This window comes from Populus alba, chromosome 11 (assembly GCF_005239225.2).
Source record: "Populus alba chromosome 11, ASM523922v2, whole genome shotgun sequence".
NCBI classification, from domain to species: Eukaryota; Viridiplantae; Streptophyta; class Magnoliopsida; order Malpighiales; family Salicaceae; genus Populus; species Populus alba.
In genome coordinates, this window is record NC_133294.1 from 10770847 (window position 1) to 10786785 (window position 15939).

General features: G+C 39.8%; 1 pseudogene; it reads right to left on the reverse strand.

Annotated features, from left to right (window-relative positions):
- LOC140956081 (uncharacterized) overlaps positions 1–13591 on the reverse strand; it is a 51940-nt pseudogene extending 38349 nt beyond the window's left edge.
- Between the last annotated feature and the right edge of the window lie 2348 nt (positions 13592–15939).

A 15939-nucleotide genomic window follows, 5' to 3' on the forward strand; every position in this document is an offset into this window, starting at 1 on the left:
CGAAATAAGGGTGTTACAATTGGTGAGAATGATTGTTTGGCATCTAAAGAGCTTAATTGTAATGAGAATGGTTGTTTAGCATCTGCTTTACAGAGTGCTGATTGTAATACGAATGAATCTGCGACATTAGATGTGCCCAATGCTGGTTGTTATGAAGATGAAAATCCTACCTCTCCTCTTATTTTGAAGAGCTTACGAGCAGACATGGTGCCGGAGGAAGGGGATGCATGTACTTCTTTAGATCAAAGTTCAACCATCTGTAATGCAACCATGAACCCTGTTAGTCATGAGGTGAATGTTGATATTGGAGTTATGGGAGGTGGTACAGGTAAGGAAGATGATGATAAGGAGTCGACGTCACTGATCCCAACAAGTCCGCAAAAGTCCGATTTCTTCTGACGGGGAAACTTTTATTAATCAGTTAGCTAGCAAGGCTAGAGACTCTCTAGAAAAAAAGAAAACGGGTTCTCCAGGCTTTTCAAAGAAGAGTAAGAAATCTAGCTCCTCGAGGGGGGCAAGTCAAGGTAATCCGTGTGTTGATGTTTGGTACTCCTCTCTATTTCCCTATGATTATTGGATGTTGGAATGTTAGAGGTTTGAATGATCCCATAAAGCATTCAGAACTGCGTCAGCTCATCCATCAAGAGAGGATGGTTTTTTTTGGTTTGGTTGAAACTCGGGTTTAGAGACAGGAATAAAGATAATGTTTCGCAACTTCTTCTGCGTAATTGGTCATTCTTGTATAATTATGATTTCTCTTGTCGTGGTCGTATTTGGGTTTGTTGGAATGCTGATTTGGTGAAGGTGGATGTTCTGGGAATGTCAGACCAGGCTATCCATGTTTCTGTCATGATATTAGCTACCAATATCTGTTTTAATACTTCAATCATTTACGGAGACAATAATGCATCTGTACGTGAGGCTTTATGGTCTGATATTGTGAGTCGTAGTGATGAATGGGAGTCAAACCCCATGGATTCTTATGGGCGACTTTTAATGCTATCCGCAACCAGTCAGAGAGGTTAGGGGGGTCTTCTACGTGGGCTGGTCATATGGACAGATTGGAAACATGTATACGTGAAGCGAAAGTGGATGATCTTCGGTATTCAGGTATGCATTATACTTGGACGAACCAATGTCCTGAGAATATGATTATGCGGAAACTAGATAGAGTGCTTGTGAATGAGAAGTGGAATATGCGCTTCCCATTGTCGGAAGCGAGATTCTTGCCTGCTGGTATGTCAGATCATTCTCCCATGGTGGTAAAAGTCACTGGCAATGTTCAGAACATAAAGAAACCATTCAGATTCTTCGATATGTGGATGGATCATGACGAGTTCATGCCCTTGGTGAAGAAAGTATGGGATCACCATTCAGGAGGGTGTCCAATGTATCAACTGTGTTGCAAACTAAGGAAGCTAAAGCAGGAACTTAAACATTTCAATAAGACTCACTTCTCCAATATTTCCGATAGAGTAAAAGATGCAAAAGATCACATGGATAGGGCTCAACAAGCTCTGCATACAGCGCCTGAGGATCCAACATTGCGTATGCGAGAAAGAGATGCTGTTCGTAACTATGCTTCTACTGTCAGGGCGGAAGAGTGTTTTTTCAGACAAAAGGCAAGGATACAATGGCTTAGCTTGGGGGATCAGAATACTAGCTACTTTCACAAATCAGTAAATGGTAGACAGAATAGAAATAAGCTTCTCTCGGTTACAAGGGAGGATGGAGAAGTCGATGAAGGACACGAGGCAGTCAAATCAGAAGTAATTGCATACTTCCAGCGTGTATTGGGAGTGAAACAGATGCCTAGGGTCCTGAACGAGGAAAGTGATGCAATCGGCAATTATTTACAAATTGTCGGCAACTCAACAGCATGTACTAGCACAGATGTCACAAGAGAGGAGATTAAGCATGCTATGTTTAGTTTGAAAAACAACAAAAGCTCCTGGTCCAGATGGCTTCAACGCAGGTTTCTTCAAAAGAATGTGGCACATAGTGGGGGAAGATGTAATCAACGCTGTTAGCTCCTTCCAGACTCGTAGAATGCTTAAAGAAATGAATGCTACATCCATTTCCCTTATCCCTAAAGTTGCTAATCCTACGAGGTTGACAGATTTTCGTCCTATAATCTTGCTGCAATACAGTATACAAAATGCATCGCGAAGATTCTAGCTGGGAGAATGAAAGTTGTTTTACCATCCTTAGTAGGTCCGTATCAAACAGCTTTTATCTCTGGACGGAGAATCAGCGACAATATTCTTTTGTCTCAGGAACTAATGAAAGGCTATCACACAACTACGGGTCCTGCTCGTTGTGCTATGAAAGTAGACCTGATGAAAGGCTTATGACTCTGTTCGGTGGGATTTCGTTGATGCTACGTTGATAAAAATGGGATTCCCTAGAACAGTCATTGATTGGATCATGGTTTGTGTTACATCATGTCAATTCTCAATCAACGTCAACGGTGAACTTGCGGGTTACTTCCAAGGGGGGAGAGGGCTGAGACAAGGTGATCCATTATCTCCATATTTGTTTGTCCTATGCATGGAAATCCTGTCAGGGCTGTTCTGCAATATGAGTGCCAACCAAAACTTCAAGTTCCACTGGAGATGCAAGAAGGACAGAATTTCTCATCTTTGCTTTGCCGACGACTTGATGATATTCAGCAAAGGGGATGTACATTCAATCCGTATGATCAAAAATGTACTCACAGAGTTTCAGGTTCTATCAGGTCTATATCCAAATCCAAACAAAAGTGACATCTTCTTGAGCGGTTCGTTAGGAGCTGAGAGGGAACAGATTATCAGTATTCTTGGGTTTAGAGAGGGGGAGCTTCCTATGAAATATTTGGGAGTGCCTCTTATCTCGTCCAGACTAAAGGCTGTTAATTGTAAGGGCCTCGTGGATCGAATTACCGCCAAAGTTCGACATTGGACCTGTAGAACACTCTCTTTTCGCAGGGCGAGTACAACTGATTAACTCAGTCTTATTCTCCATCCAGGTCTATTGGGCATCTCTATTCCTATTACCTGGGGAAGTAGTGAAAAATGTTGAGCAAATTATGAGATCCTTTCTTTGGTCAGGTTCAGATATGAGCACTACCAGGGCTAAAGTGGCTTGGGATCAGGTATGTCTTCCAAAAAAGGAGGGGGGGCTAGGCATAAAAAGGATAGCAGAATGGAACAAGATTGCCTTGTTGAAACATATTTGGAACTTGTGCAATGACTCAGATGGCTCAATCTGGTCTACTTGGATCAGATCCAATCTCTTGCGAGGTAGGAATTTCTGGACAATCAAGGCGCCAGGAAGCTGCTCTTGGGCTTGGGGAAAGATTCTAAAGCTCAGATCCTTAGCATGGCCGAAGATGAAGCACGTCATCGGAGATGGAATGACAACCTCTCTATGGTTTGACAATTGGCATCCTCACAGCCCGCTCGCTGATACCTACGGTGAACGTTTCATCTATGATTCAGGTATGGAACACAACGCGAGAGTGAACGTGCTGATTAATAACTTAGAATGGAGAATTCCTATCACTCATGCTATTGGCTGGCACCCCATTTTAGAAGCTATTCCTTCCACCTCTACTCCTAAGGGGCAAAAGGATGAGATTGTTTGGTTGGATTCGCCAAATCAGAGTTTCTCAGTCAAAGTAGCTTGGGAACAACTAAGAATTCATCATCAAATGGTTGATTGGCATGACATCGTGTGGTTCAACAATGCTGTCCCAAGACATGCATTTCTTCTTTGGGTGGCTATCCAACGGAAACTCTCAACGCAGGATAGGCTTCATCGGTTTGGTATTCATGGTCCCAATAGGTGCTCACTCTGTCTCTGCAATAATGAAGATCACAACCACTTGTTCTTTGAATGCTCCTTTGCGAAAGCATTATGGTGGAATGTTTGTGATAGATGCGACATTCCAAGAATGACAAAAAGCTTGGATGAATGGATTCGATTGGCCACTGTCTCTTGGCATGGAAAAAGTTTCGTCAACTTTTCTCGTAAACTGGGTTTCACAGCTACAGTGTATTGTATCTGGCAAGAACGGAATGCAAGGATCTTTGCAGATGTGTCTAAAGCTTCGAATTTGGTTTTTGATCAAATCGAATGTATCATTCGCGATAAGCTTGTTTTGATAATTAATGTTCAACAAACAGATGAAAACATAAGGATCCAAAGACTTTGGAGGGTCAATAACATGGACTCTTAATTTGATGTTTAGCTGGTTGTTTTTGTACCCCTAGCATATCTAGTTGGTCCAAGTTTTTGTTTTGTTGTGGCTAGCCTGTAGCCATTTGTTGATTTTCGTTTCTGTCCTCATTGTAAATCTTGGGTATGCCCATTATATTCTTTGTATCATTTTCTTTTAATACATAAGTCAGCTTACCAAAAAAAAAAAGATTTAAGGTAAATAAGATGGAGGATAGACTAGAATGATACTTTGATAAGTCGATCTAGACGCCACAAAGATCAATCTAGGATTTCGACGCCACACTCTTTGTGATTGAAGAGTGATAAGTAAGGTAGGGTTCTTCACAAAACGAATTTGGAAGAACAACTCTTAATTCTCTGAATTAAGTTTTCAAATCTTGGCCAAAAGTGTTTATTTCATATTCTGATACATATTTATCTTTGGAACATCCCTCCAAAGTTAGGTGAATTCAACATGACAGAAGTCAAGCCTAAAAACTAGACTTTTAATAAAGCAAGTAGACAAATTTAACTAAACACGTTTTTTTTTTATACATTTCTAAAAACATATGCAGACGAAATTTAAAAACAGCCATAACTTTTGACACAAAAGTCCAATGCAATCATGGATGGACAATATAGAAAGATCACGTTCGGAACTTGAATTTTAACTACATAAATCTTGTTTTCACATGCATTGGATGACTTCAAATTTGGGTTCAAATCCATCTACTGTTCTGACCGTAAACAACATCAATTCCTTCACTTGCATTATGAATCCAAATACAAGTAGCCCAGCATGAAAAGAACCATTAAGGGCTTTTCCCATCTCCAAGTTCCAATTGTAGGCAAATAAGCACCCTTGAACCAATTTCAAACTGATTGCTAATTTTTAACTTCGACGCAGCTTCAATCATTGCAATTTGATTCGTCAAGGCCCGTTGTAGTTGTTTCGCTCTCGCTCTTGTCATTGGACCATCTGAATCCTCTTGCATATTAGATTCAGCTTTACGAGATGGATTATAATTCCCATGATGCACATCATCAGCCCCGGGTTGATAATGATTTGTCCTCAAATCAGAATCGTCATCATCATCCAAGTACGGAGATAAGTCTTTCACATTAAAAGTAGCTGATACGTTGTAATTACCAGGAAGATCTACCTTATACGCATTGTCATTCACCTTCTCTATAATACGAAATGGACCGTCAGCTCTTGGCATCAACTTGGACTTACGTTTGCTTGGAAATCTGCCCTTTGCTAATATGAATCCAAACAAGATCTCCAGGTTCAAAACCTGACCATCTTTCGCCCCTTGTTAGCTTGTTTAGCATACTTTGTTGTTTTCTCCTCAATATGTAGTCGAACCTGCTCATGTAGTTTCTTCATCAATTCTGCCTTTCTAATTCCATCCATAGATGTCCTCTCATCAATTGGAATATGAACAAGATCAATAGGAACACAAGGATTAAAGCCATAGACAACCTAAAATGGTGAAAATTTTGTAGCCCCATGCACACTACGATTATATGCAAACTCCACAATCGGCAAACAAGTATCCCAACTCTTCAAATACTTATGTATAACAGCTCGTAACAAAGAAGATAAAGTTCGGTTTACTACCTCAGTTTGTCCATCAGTTTGTGGATGACATGCCGTACTGAAAAGTAACTTTGTTCCAAGTTTCCTCCAAAGAGTCTTCCAAAAGTGGCTTAAGAACTTCGTATCACGATCAGAGACAATGCTTTTAGGAATTCCATGCAAACGAACAATCTCTTAAAAGAACAAATCAGCAACATATACTGCATCGTCAGTTTTCGTACAAGGAAAGAAATGGGACATTTTGGAGAATCGATCAACCACCACCATTATTGAATCCTTCCCACATTGTGTTCTTGGTAGTCCAAGTACAAAGTCCATGCTAATGTCCATCCATGGTTGCTCTGGAATAGGCAGTGGCATATATAGTCCATACGCATTCTCTTTACCTTTAGCTCTCTTGCAAATAGCACATCTTTCAATCACCTTGTGTACATCCCGTAACATACTGGGCCAAAAAAAAATGTTCTTTCAGCAGCTCATAAGTCTTCTTCTCCCCAAAATGACCACTAAGACCACCACTATGAGCCTCTCGCACAAGCAATTCCCGTAACAAACCTGAAGGAATACACATTCTGCCCATTTTGAACAAGTAACCTTCATGCATAAAGAACCCATCATAAGCTCCCTTTGCACATTCGGCAACCACATTAACAAAGTAGGAATCATTGGCATACTGATCCTTCACCTGTTCAAAACCCATCAGCCTTGCATTCAACATAGAGATCAGTTCATACCTCCTAGAAAGAGCATCAGCAACCACATTAACTTGCCCTTTCTTGTACTTTATGACATAAGGAAATGACTCCATGAACTCCACCCATTTAGCATGTCTTCGATTCAACTTGTTTTGCCCCTTAAGATACTTCAAGGCTTCATGATCAGTATGTATAACAAATTCTGTAGGCAACAAGTAGTGCTGCCATACCTCCAGAGTCCGAATCAAAGCATAGAACTCCTTGTCGTAAATAGAGTAGTTCAAACGCGCTCCATTTAACTTTTCACTGAAGAATGCAATCGGTCTCTTTTCTTGCATCAAAACAGCACCAATTCCAACCTCGGAAGCATCGCACTCTATTTCGAATGTTTTAGCAAAGTCTGGAAGTGCTAAACCTGGAGCAATACACAACTTTTCCTTAATTAGCTCAAAAGCTTTCTGCGCATCTTCACTCCATCTAAACTCTTTCCCGTTTTTCAAGCATTCTGTCATAGGAGCAACAATAGAGCTGAAGTCTTTCACAAATCGCCTGTAGAAAGAAGCTAAACCATGGAAACTCCTCACATCAATGATACTAGCAGGTTTTGGCCAGTCTCGAATTGCCTCAATTTTCTCCTCATCAACTCTAACTCCCCTGCTAGAGATAATATATCCAAGAAACACGACACTTTCTTTACAGAAGTAACACTTTGTGAGTTTCCCATACAACTTAGAATCTTGCAAAGTTTCAAACAAAACTCTAAGATGCTTCACATGATCATCAAAGGTCTTGCTATACACCAGGATGTCGTCAAAATATACTACAACAAACAGCCCAATATACTTCCTCAAAACATGATTCATAAGCCTCATAAATATACTAGGCGCATTAGATAACCCAAACGGCATTACCATCCATTCATATAACCCCTGTTTAGTTTTAAATGCTGTTTTCCATTCATCTCCCTCTTTCATTCTAATTTGGTGATAGCCACTCATCAAATCGACTTTAGAAAACAATGCAGCACCATGCAACTCATCAAGCAAATCATCAAGTCTGGGTATAGGAAATCGATACTTAACTGTTATTTTTGTTGATAGCGCGGCTGTCCATGCACATCCTCATGGTTCCATCTTTCTTCGGTACAAGCAAAGTAGGTACGGAATATGGACTAAGTGATTCTCGCACATAACCCTTCTCTAAGAGCTCACCGACCTGCCTTTGACTCTCTTTCGCTTCCTCTGGATTACATCTGTATGCTGGTCTATTAGGAAGTGAAACTCCCGGCACCAAATCAATTTGACGCTCAATACCACGAATAGGTGGTAATCCTTTAGGTAATTCATCTGAAACACATCTTTAAATTCTTCAAGTAATTCCTTAATCTGTCTTGGTAAATCCAATCCTTCTACTTGTAGTAGTTGCTTTGCCCAGACCATGAAAACAATCCCTGTTGTGGCTAATGCTTGTTTGATGTCTCCTTTTTTGGCTAACAACAGTCCCTTTCGTGATGTCACCTTCTTTTGTTGGCTTCGTAACTGATCCTCTCTAACTTGTTGAGAACTCAGTGGTAACAAGTTCACCTTCTTTCCATTCAGCATAAAAGAATAAGTGTTCTTTCATCCATTGTAGGTCACATCCTTATCAAACTGCCATGGACGACCCAGCAACAAATGGCTAGCTGACATTGGTGCAACGTCACATAAAACCTCGTCGTGATAGGTTTTAATGGAAAAAGGTACACGAACTTGCTTTGTCACCCGAATCTCCCCATTCTCATTCAGCCATCGCAAACTATAGGGTCTGGGATGTGGAAGGGTATTTAAAGCCAATTTCTCCACCAAGGTAGTTGACGCAACATTAGTGCAACTTCCATTATCAATGATCATCCCGCACACCTTATCTCGAATCTGACATCGAGTATGAAAGATGTTCTCGCGTTGCTCATCACTACTGTCAATTTGTGCATTCAGAACCCGTTGAACAACCAACAAATCTCCCTTCACTGGTTCGAAATCCTCTTCTTGTTCAGCCACTTGTACCTCATCGTCGTATTCAGTTTCAACCTCGTCTCCACTGATCAGCTCTCCATGATCCCCATGCAAAATCATCACCCTTTTATTTGGACATTCCGAAGCAATATGCCCATGTCCCAAGCACTTGAAGCACTTGATGTCCCGAGACCTCCTAGGGTGTTGAGGTTCTGTCCCCTTCTCCTTTCCCTTCAAAGAATCAGAACTGGTATTCCCCTTGCTAAACTCCACCTTCTTGTCTCGTTTAGGTGTGCTACATGTTCGTGTAGGCGTAGAAACAACCCTTATCACGCTTGACATAGTTACACTAGTTCGAACACCTCCTCGTCTCTGCTGCCTCTCTACTCGGGTTGCGAGCTTTATAACTTCCTCAAGGAAGATGTACGGTTGTAACTCAACAACATTAGCTATATCCTTCCTCAACCCTCCAAGAAATCTAGCTATTGTTTGCTCTTGAGGTTCCATCAATTCACATCAAATCTGCAGCAATTCAAACTCTTTCACAGTCAAAGATCCCTGTCGCAAAGTCTGAAGTCTGATGTATAGCTCCTGTTTATAGTAATCAAGAACAAATCTCTTCTTCATCACTCTTTTCATAGTTGCCCAAGTTGTAATCTCCTCCTCTCCATCCCTTCTCCTCTGAATCTTTACGTTTTCCCAAGCCTAAAAACTAGACTTTTAATAAAGCAAGTAGACAAATTTAACTAACACACGTTTTTTTTTTTTACATTTCTAAAACATATGCAGACGAAATTTAAAACAGCCATAACTTTTGACACAAAAATCCAATGCAATCATGGTTGGATAATATAGAAAGATCACGTTCTGAACTTGAATTTTACCTACATAAATCTTGTTTTCACATGCATTGGATGATTCGTCAAGGCCCGTTGTAGTTGTTTCGCTCTCGCTCTTGTCATTGGACCATCTGAATCCTCTTGCATATTAGATTCAGCTTTACGAGATGGATTATAATTCCCATGATGTGTGATCAAGAGGTCATAATACACAAAACATCAGTTAAGGAAAAGGAAAGATCACCAACAACACTGCTGATAGGCAGAGAACTGCCATCACAGTGTTAATTTTTAGACTTTTATCACAATTTCTGACATTGAAAAGAGGAACAACAATATTGGTGACAAAGGCTCTGGAGTTAAAACAACATAGCTTAGAAGAAACTTGATGATTAAAAAAAAGCCCAAAGCAGAAAGAGTATAAAGGATCATCTGTTGTACCATTTTAGGAGTAAATGTGTTCAGGTTTGCTAAGGCTGTAGAAGCAAGAATATGAACAATCAGCGAGGCAATAGGCAATGCAACAGAACTAGAGGCACTAGTAGAGGTATGATAAGCAAAGATGATATGACCTTGTTTCTTGCAATAGTTATAGAACTTCTTACGATAATCCCGAGCAATATGACTAAAAGCTTTACAGCTAAAGCACTAGACGACACACACATTCTACCCTTATTCCTTTCTTGTGCTGCATAAGTCATATAAACAATTGCATTAACATTTGCTTGATGTTCCATGATAGCCTAAGTTATAATATGTTGCTCCTTACGAAGAAGTTTCACTCAAACAAGCATCTAGAGATGATACATGATGTCAATTCATCATATTTGAACGTGCACTCTCAAAATTAGAACGTAACTTCATCAATAATTGATCTCTCTTGCTTGTTTCATGCATTGCTTGAATAACAAATAGAGTTGTTGATACGAACCTCGTGATCACGTGGTCACACAACCCACACGCAGACACCAATTCCCGGAAAGCCACGTAAATCAGGTTTGATAGGAGTGTGACACAAAGATAACTTGTACCTAGGCACTAGCACTATTGGAAACGTAAACCCCCACCCAACGAATATTGATTCGCGAATGAGAAGCATAAGGATGACGCCACGAAGCCAGTTGTTCTTCGATAAGTCGTTTTCAGTTCTTTAGAGAACCAAGGAAGGGAGATTTTTTTTTTTTTGGTAAGCTGACTTATGTATTAAAAGAAAATGATACAAAGAATATAATGGGCATACCCAAGATTTACAATGTGGACAGAAACGAAAACCAACAAATGGCTACAGGCTAGCCACATAACCAAACAAAAACTTAGAACAACTAAATATGCTAGGGGTACAAAAACAACCAGCTAAACATCAAATTAAGAGTCTATATTATTGACCCTCCAAAGTTTATCCCACCAACACACAACAAGTGCAGCAAAGAAGTTTATTGATATGAAAATTGCGTAACCTTACATGTTTGGTTATGCCTCTATTTATACTGACTCTAGACTTAAAGAAACCCTAATGGAGCCCCCCTTTTTTGGACTTATATGAAGCCCACTTACAATTGACCCAAATAAGTAATAATAACCCAAAAGCTAAGAAGAAAATAATAAAAATAATAAAAATCCGAAAATTACCATCCTAAATATGCTAGAATCAAATTTGTGTTGCTGATTTAATTACTTTCCTTCATATGTTAGGAAAAGCATTAAATAGAGCTTACCAAAAAAAAAAAGCATTAAATAGTCCTCCCCTCTTTAGGAATAAGATATGGCCAACTTCCTTACTTAATTAGGAGAATAATAAGTTGCTGGCTTTTTATCCTTGTAGCATTAGGAAACAAAATAAGCCTAACAAGGTTGGTATTGGGCTGGACATATCAACCCCTTGTTCCACATGAATTGGGCTCTTCTTGGACTTGAACTAGATGAATTAAAGGCTGTCCTTCATGCTCCTTAAATGTCCCAAGCCCTTCTACGTCCATCTTGCTCCATAAGTTCTGAACAAGCCCATTCAATGCTTCTTTAAGCTTCTTTGCCCTAGCTCTTGTGATTGGCCCAATTGGCACCTCCAATGGATCGTTGGCATGATTACGCTTAGTGTTGGGGTGATCCGCATCATCCCCTCTCTCTTCAAAAGGATTTGACCTCGAATCATTGCCTACATCAAACAAAGTAAGATCAGAAACATTAAAGGTAGCACTAACACCATACTCACCTTGCAAATCAACTTTATAGGCATTGTCATTGATCCTCTCAAGGATCTGAAATGGCCCATCTCCTCGTGGTTGTAGCTTTGATTTTCTATGAGCCGGAAATCTCTCCTTGCGCATATGCACCCAAACCCAATCGCCGGGCTGAAAGACAACATGTTTGCGCCCTTTATTGGCTTTGGTCGCATACTCATGATTCCTCTTTTCAATCTGTTGCCACACACTCTCATGGAGTGTTTTCACCACCTGTGCTTTACGATTACCATCCAAACTAACCCTTTCATCAACAAGCAAAGGAATCAAATCCATTGGAGTTAAAGGGTTAAATCCATACACAATTTCAAATGGTGAAAATTCAGTAGTAGAGTGCACACTACGATTATATGCGAACTCTATAAATGGCAAACAATCTACCCAATTCTTTAAGTTCTTTTGAATGACAACACGCAGAAGTTGTGTTAAGGTCCTATTAACTACTTCGCTTTGTCCATCTGTTTGGGGGTGACAAGTAGTTGAAAACAACAGTTTAGTACCCAATTTTCCCCATAACACCTTCCAAAAATAGCTAAGGAACTTCACATCTCTATCAGAAACAATGCTCTTAGGGACCCCGTGAAGTCATACTATCTCCCTAAAGAACAAATCAGCAATGTTAGTGGCATCATCGGTTTTATGACATGGAATAAAGTGTGCCATCTTTGAAAACCTATCAACAACTACAAAGATTGAATCCCTACCCCGTTTTGACCTAGGTAAACCTAAGACGAAATCCATCGAAACGTCTACCCATGGTTCCTTAGGTACAGGCAAAGGGGTATACAAGCCATGTGGTTGAGTCCTAGACTTTGCTTTCCTACAAGTTATGCATTTATCACATATGCGCTACACATCTTTTTTCATTTTAGGCCAATAAAAATGCTCATGCAACACATCCAAAGTCTTAACAACACCAAAATGCCCCATCAACCCGCCCCCATGTGCTTCACGTACAAGCAATTCACACATAGAACTTAATGGAACACATAATCGACTCTCTTTAAACAAATATCCATCAAGTCTATAAAACTTCCCAAAAGTCAAAGTTTCGCAAGCATTGTAAACATTAGCAAAATCACTATCATCCTTGTACAATTCTTTTGTGTGTTCAAATCCTAGAAATCTAGCATCCAAAGTAGATAAAAGAACATACCTGTGCGAAAGTGCATCAGCTACAATGTTTTCCTTTCCTTGCCTATACTTGATCACATATGGAAAGGTTTCAATAAATTCCACCCATTTAGCATGTCTCCTACTCAACTTACCTTGCCCTTTCAAGTGCTTCAATGATTCATGATCAGAATGTATCACAAACTCCTTGGGCCACAGGTAATGCTGCCACGTCTCTAGAGATCTTACCAAGGCATAGAGCTCCTTGTCATATGTAGGGTAATTCAAAGCTGCCCCATTAAGTTTTTCGCTGAAATACGCAATGGGCCTTTTATCCTGCATTAACACAGCTCCTATACCAATACCTGACGCATCACATTCAACTTCAAAAGCTCTCGTAAAGTTAGGCAAAGCTAAAACAGGTGCCGAACAAAGTTCATCTTTCAACAAATTAAAAAGCCTTATCCTGTTCATCATTCCATTTGAATCCAACAGACTTTTTAACAATTTCAGTTAAAGGTGCAGCAATAGTACTAAAATCCTTCACAAACCTTCTATAAAAACTAGCAAGTCCATGAAAACTCTTTACCTCACTTATCGATTTTGGTGTAGGCCAATCCTGGATGGCCTTAACTTTCTCCTTGTCCATCTCGATACCCTGTGCAGTTACGACATAGCCAAGAAACACAATTTTTTCCATACAAAAGGTACACTTCTTAAGATTAGCATATAATTGCTCACTACGCAACAGACTAAGTACATTACGCAAATGATCAAGATGCTCATTTAAGTTCTTGCTATAGATCAAAATGTCATCAAAATACACAACAACAAACTTACCTATAAACGCATGCAATGCATGATTCATTAAACGCATAAACGTGCTAGGCGCGTTCGTAAGTCCAAACGGCATGACTAACCATTCATACAAACCATGCTTAGTCTTAAATGCAGTTTTCCACTCATCACCCTCTTTCATTCTAATCTGATGGTACCCACTTTTTAGATCAATCTTAGAGAAAATACATGATCAAGTAATCAAGTATAAGCAAGGGAAAGAGAACATCGTAGCTGATGCACTCTCGCGCAGGTATGTTCTTTTACACACCATGAATACTAGATTGTTAGGTTTTGAATATGTGAAGGAATTGTATGATAATGATTCTGACTTTGCTGAGATTTATAATGCATGTGGACATTCGGCTTTCTGTAAGTTTTATTTGATGGATGGTTATTTGTTCAAAGAAAATAGATTGTGTGTTCCTGCTAGTTCTTTGCGTGAATTGCTTGTTCGTGAAGCACATGGGGGTGGTTTAATGGGTCACTTTGGGGTTGCGAAAACCTTGGATGTATTGCATGAGCATTTCTATTGGCCAAAGATGAAAAGTGATGTGCAACGAATTTGTGAACAGTGCATTGCTTGTAGAAAGGCAAAATCTAGAGTACAACCGCATGGACTATATACACCACTACCTGTGCCTACTGAACCTTGGGTAGATATCTCTATGGATTTTGTTTTAGGTTTACCCAGGTCAAAGAAAGGTAGAGACTCTATCTTTGTTGTGGTAGATAGGTTTTCTAAAATGGCGCATTTCATTGCATGCCATAAAACAGATGATGCATCTCATATCGCAGACTTGTTCTTTAGAGAGATTGTATGTTTGCATGGCATTCCTAAGAGTATAGTGTCAGATCGTGATGTTAAGTTCCTTAGTTACTTTTGGAAGACCTTATGGGGAAAGTTGGGAACTAAACTCTTATTTTCGACAACATGCCATCCTCAAACAGATGGACAAACTGAGGTAGTGAATAGAACATTATCCCAACTTTTACGTGCTGTAATTCAAAAGAATTTGAAAAGTTGGGAAGAATGTTTGCCTTTTGTTGAGTTTGCTTATAATAGAACTGTGCATTCAACTACTACTTTTTCTCCTTTTGAAATTGTTTATGGTTTTAATCCACTAACTCCTATGGACTTAATTCCTTTACCTTTTGAAGAAAGGGTAAATTTAGATGGTGAAAAGAAGGCAAAGATGGTGAGAGAACTCCATGAGGGAGTTCGACTACAAATAGAGAAAAAGAACAGACTTTACGCTTCTAAAGCAAATAAGGGACGTAAACTGGTTGTTTTCCAACCCGGTGATTGGGTATGGGCGCACATGTGTAAGTAACGATTTCCTAACCAAAGGAAATCAAAATTACAGCCTCGTGGTGATGGTCCTTTTCAGGTTTTAGAGAGAATCAATGACAACGCATACAAATGGACCAATGACTCGGTCCAAGACAAAGACATTGAAAGACACATTGAATGCATTGGTTTTGAAGGTTTCCACCAAGTCAGAATTGGAAGGTCCATTGGAGTATCAAGAGGAGATCCTAGTACATCTTATCCATGTGCAAGGGGTCCAATACAACCTTATTTGGGCCATGAGATAAGGGCTTTATTTTATTTTGTTAGCTACAGCCCAAGGCTTGTTTGGGCTTAATTCATACTTTGTTTTCAGCTAGGATCCAAGGCTTGTTTGGATTAAGTTATGGGCTTTTCATTTTAGGGTTTGGGCCAGTTTTGAGTGGACCTCATATAAGTCCACATAAAGGGTCCATTAGGGTTAACTTTTCAAGAACTATTTAAACTCAAGTAGGCCAAAATTTCAGCAGCTTGGATGATTATTATTCTGAATTTTTCAGTTTTAACGTGTGAGAGTGATTCTTGCATTCTTCAGTTCTTGAACGAACTGAATCTGACTTATCGAAGATTAACTAGCTTCATGGGGTCATTCTACTCATTCCAATAGTGTTGGTGCCTTGGGGCAGGTTTCCATTGTGTCGCACTCATATCAGACCTATTTCGGCTTTCCGGGATCATATCTCAATCTTGATTGTGGGTTGCGTGACCACGTGATCACGAGGTTCGCATCAATGTAACTCATCTAGCATGTCATCAAGCCTAGGAATAGGATGTCGATACTTTACCGTTATGTTATTGACGGCACGACAATCAACACACATCCTCCATGTTCCATCCTTTTTAGGCACAAGTAGCACTAGCACAGCACAAGGACTCATACTCTCACGAATGTAACCCTTCATCATCAACTCATCTACTTGCCTTTGAAGCTCCTTGATACGGTTCAGCGATGTGATACGACCCATGTAAGGTCAGATTTGGATTTTGGCGTAAAAAGCGCAACAGTCCAGGTTTACGGCAACAATCATAATTCTCAATCTGACCATTGTATCGGGATAATATTTTATGTGGAC